Below are 5,601 nucleotides of genomic sequence, written 5' to 3' on the forward strand. Positions count from 1 at the left end.
TTGTATTACTTCTTGAGATGAAAGTTTTTTACAATGTAAAAAATTTTTCACCCACGGACGGATAATTACTGTGTAGGGTCTGTAGACAACATATTATGATGATTCATGATCAGGGAGCAATAATGGTAAAGATTGGTTGAGACGGGGTTGTCTCAATGCGAGTTGTGCCATTATTCTTACGAGCTACAATATACTTCTGCTGTTATTTCATGACTGGATCGGAGGAAGCTGTAATAAATTACACGGTTAAGAGATCACCAAGATCCCTTCATTTTTGTGGCCATTTAACAAGGTAAGGCAAGCTTCAACGCGTGCCTTCAGGAGGCACACATTTTTAAGCTTAATTATTTGATTAATTTGATGCTAGTAGATCAGTATTATTGGTATGCTTATAATGCTGGCCGCTCAAAAAGCAGCAGGAACACCAGATACATGTGGCCGAGATGAAAATACTCCGATGGTCTGGTCGCGTCACACGCTTGGACAAAGTGAGGAATTAAAACATCCGCGGCACTTTTAGAGTCAGGCCTGAAAAGCTGTTGGAGACTAGAATGAGGTAGTACAGGGACACCGAAAAATCATATGACCAAGGTAGTGCTTGATATTAACACCAGACCAAGACAACGCGGTAGACCTCGATTATCATAGCATTCAGTCATAAACCAAGATCTAAAAACAATCCAAATTGATTTGCAGGCAACCCAGGACAGAACGTCCTGGCGGAGATTGATTAGGAGAGCCGGCCCCATCTAAAATGGAATAGGGCGAGCATAAAGAAGAAGATGCTAGGATCAATCCATACCGATTATTACTTAGTAGTTGGCTTCTACCAGCGCATTCATCATTATTTACTTTAGTGGTAAGTCTTCCCAGGGTTTATGGTTTTTTGTATAAAACAATACACAACAATTAAACAAGAAACCGCATACGCTTATGCGTAAACGGCAAGACAAACACTCAATGCATACTCAGCAATGCATACGAAGAAAGCTAAATCTATATTACACAAAAATATTTTTTTTAGGTTAGCTTAAATTTACATTTTGCTATATACAATATTAGGTAGACTTTAGAAATTTGGGCATCATAAAAGCGCTCGTCCTGGCACCATATATTTTCCTAAGGTATATTAATTTCATTCTTCAATTTCGATCAAAATATAAGGCACAGCATCACATAAAAACATACGTTCAATAACCGTATTCTCTCCAATCACAGCATTGAATGGCTGTAAATGTAACTTTTGCATTGAATATTTTATCTTGGCTATACCCAAGTAACACTGAAATTATTTAGAAAATGAAAAACGGCTTAGTTTAGTAAGTTGCCAATACTTTTATTGTTTTTCGAAGTAATCTCCGTCCCTCTCTACACATCGTCGCATTCGATAGCACCACTGAGAAAAGCAGTGGGCCCATTCTTCCTCAGTCTCTCACCTCAGGGTCTCTTCTATGGCATTTTCGTACGCTTTCACGCAATCTTCAGGGCTCGTAAAGCGAATACCTCGAATTTTATCTTTAGTTCTTGGGAATAAATAAAAGTCGCAGGGCGCCAGGTCAGGACTATATGACGGATGACTCATTATTTCGACACCTGCCATAGTCAAATATTCAACCGTCCGTTTTGCGGAGTGCGCTGAAGCATTGTCGTGGTGAAGGAGCTGCTGTTGAATTTTTTCCAAGACAACAGGCAAACAGCGATTGACATACCAGTCCGCAGTAATTACTGGCCTTCCATCTTCTAGCACAACTGTCGCGAAATGACCTTTCTGACCAAAGAATGAGGCAATCATCTTTTTTCCTTGACTTCTTCTTTTATTTACCTTAGTTGGCCGATCCTCGAAAGGAAACACCTACTGAGCTGATTGTCTTTTGGTTTCGGGTCCGTAGCAATATATCCAGCTTTGATCACCTGTGACGTTGTCATATACAGCATGGAATCACCGCCGTTGAACTTATCTAACATTTGGCAACACCAGTCCATGCGAAGGTGTTTCTGGTCGTCGGTTTAAGTATGGAGAATCCATCTGATACAAAGCTTCCTGACGCCTGGATAGGTCACTCTCTTATCTTCCTCTATCATGTGTCGCACAGCACTGATGTTATCTTCAGTAGTCGGTGTTAAAGGACGTCCCTCACGCGGATTATCATTGAGATTGCTACGTCCATGCTTTAACTCGTTATATCGATAAGTATCATGAGCGCTTTTAAATAAGTACTAATGATCAATATTGCCTTTGCCCAGTAGTGGACGAGTCTTCCGCCTGATGATGATCAATATTTTTGGGTAACATTGTATATACATACCATATACCACATATTAGAGTATAAGGCAGGCTCAGAGGTGTAACATAATTCATCCAACCGAAACTTTCTTCAGAATCTTTCCTTGAATATGTGTGTAAATTCCATAATTTTTGTATGTCACTATACAAAAATTATGGAATTATAATTGAAAAATGTATGAGAAATGTTGAAATGATACTTCAAAGAATATTTAAACGAATGCAGGATTTCTTCAAAATTTCATTAGAAAGGTTCTGTGGCAGCGTCGACTTCCCCGTAAGGTTCATTTGTTTTGCTTTATAAGTTTTCATTATTTGAAATTTTGCGGCAACTTTTACGGGTAAGTTGCGAAATGTTGTTTTCAAATGAATCCTCCATTCTTTGCGTAAAAATATTATTTTGCGTTGCGTACTAAAATTATTTTGCTGATATTATAGTGTATTATTCAAATTTTGTGTATTTTTATATGTGCGATGTGTTTACCGGTAATTGCACGATTTTCTGTCGTTTTTATATACTTTCAAGAATTGACATCATAGTATTTCTATTTCATAACAAATAAATTAATGACTTATAGTTTAAATAGCCAAAGACCATAATTAAGTAGAAAGCCGAATAAAAGCATATTTTTTCATATATTATAAATATGTAGTCTGTTCTGTATATATATTTTTTCCTAGTATGCCTACCATCCCTGTCCAATGGGGTTCCAGGGCCGAGGAGCTACTAGGTGTTAGGACACCTAAGAGAAATTAGATATAGGATCTAATTTCTCCTTACCATGAAACCGGGTTACAGGTGGGAAATTAATTTATTGAGCATTTATTTATTATAGTCCCTTATAACTAACAATATATTATTTTACGTTTACTTATTTTCTAATACATGAATCTTACAGCTAACAATTTTTTTTTTACATTTACTTATTTCCCATTACAAAAATATTACAGCTAACAAGTTTCTGTTCTATAGTAATATAAAGTTCGCTATGTTTTTTTTTAATATAATAAAGCAGATTAAAGTTGGTGGCAATTTAAATATTAAAACAACGACGCTAAATACCTACATATCTTGGTGCTCACCAGCTAGACGAGGTGTTGTCACTTTGCACTATAAAACCTTCTCTACTACTGTTGCACAATACGTAACGGCTTCTGTAGCCTTTTACGTCCGTGACGGTCTTCTCCTGGTCTAGGAGTGACATGCATCAAGCTGTACATTAGGGTACTAGATCCGCAGTATAAATAGGCAAGGGGGTTTAATATTAGTGACATTCACATACATTCAATGTTTATGTAAAAGTTACCAGTTGTGTTGACAATGACTTAAATGGTGACATGACAAATTCTCACTTCAAGGAAGAAAACCAAAACAAAGAATGAAGCCTTATCTGTTCTACGTTTACAATGGAAATGGGCTGGAAATATACAAAGAACGAAACACGAAAATGGTCCAAAGTAGTAATGAACCGGTACCCTATGAATAGGAAACAAAATCGAAACAGGCCTAATAAGAGATGGAGCGACGACATAGTAGAAACAGCAGGAAAGATGTGGACAAGAAGAGACAGGAACGAGTGCAAATGAATGGAGGTAGCTTTTATCGCTAAAGGCGATCCTTTTTATTTACGATAGTGAAACATTAACATTTTCTAATAAATACAATTTATAAGCAAATACCTAAATGTACAATTGAAAGGAAATAAAGCAAAAAAATTGTCACCAATTAAGGAGACTAAATTGTAAGTTAAACTTTGTGGTGTAAGGTCTCTTCTTGACTTTTATTTGTGTTCAGTATCTCAATACACACGAAGGAATATTTTAAACAGTAGGTAAACCCGGCACTCAAATGCGTGTTGTTGCTACAAAAACTTAATATAGACTAGTGAGTTGACTACAGCTGGCCACAACTCGTATTACAAACGTCGAGATGTCTTCTTTAGTACTTATTAATTATTACCCTAATCATTGGTTACTATTTTATCTCTGCCCTAATTTTAGACATTGAGGTAGGCCTTAACCAATGATCCAAAATACATGTTCGGATTTGGTACGGCCCCACCATAGGACGACGTCTGGTAGCGGACCATATTAGATGGTTTGTCGCAGAGCGTACCGAGTACGACGCAAGACCAATTGGTGCGAGGATCCCACCGAATCCGACCACCAAATCCGACCATGTGTTTAGGCTATTAGTGGGGTCTCGTTAATTTAAAAATACAGTAAATGTAAACATTTTATAAATGTAAATAATAAATAAGTATTTATTTTTTAGTTTAGTATGTACCTTGTTAAAAAAATAGAGCAACGTACCCGGGAAAAGCTAGAGGCGGCCGCTTATCCCTACTAATATTATAAATGTGAATGAATGTTTGTTTGTGACGATTTTACGCCGGAGCTACTGTACCAATAATGATGAAATTTGGTACAGCGATAGACCAGCGCTTGGGAAAGGACATAGGCTACATTTAATCTCGGAAAAATCAATGATTCCCGCGCAAATATTAACGTTGACGATTTATAACTATATCAATAGTAGATTTAGTTTGCCAAAGCAATATCCCTCGAAAGAGATTCAAGTAAAATGTTGGGAACGGGAACCGGAACTGGAAGACATGAGGTAATCTTCAATTCCAAACTTGCTTATTATTTTTAAAAACCCTTTATCTACGCAGACGAAGACGCGGGCATCATCTAGTATTTCATAAAAACAGATCCTACTGATAATAAGAACGTAATACAGTTAATATTTTAGTAACTCATCAGATGCTATTCATTCGGAAATTCCAATAAGCAGCGAGTGTTGTTCAGTGCAGATTAAATTAAGTTTACCAGTTAAAACAACCAGCAATGGTTGGTCGGACGCGGCCCTCCTTACATGTACACACAACTAGGGTTACCATTTAGTAGTTTTAAAAGTCCTGACATTTCGATAAAAATCCGGACCTTTATCTCTATAAGATTTCGTTTCTCGTAAAGATTAAAGGCTTATTTGATATTATTTCATGTGTAGTAATATAGCTCATAAAATCCGAATATGTAAAAGAGCCGGACAAAATCCGGACTAGAGTCTAAAAGTCCGTACATATCGGGATTAATCCGGACGGATGGTAACCCACAACGCAATATACGGTAACACAGAACGCAATACAAGTTCAGATAATTCAACGTTACATATACAAATGGGACACGAAAAAGTATACAATTTACCTAAGATCATTTATACGTAGATAGACTCTGACAATTGTGAAAACGTCGAAAAAAAATTTAGCTTAGAGTTGACCTATATTTTTAGCAATATACGCACTAAGATAAAG

This window comes from Leptidea sinapis, chromosome 35 (genome assembly GCF_905404315.1).
Source record: "Leptidea sinapis chromosome 35, ilLepSina1.1, whole genome shotgun sequence".
Lineage (NCBI taxonomy): Eukaryota > Metazoa > Arthropoda > Insecta > Lepidoptera > Pieridae > Leptidea > Leptidea sinapis.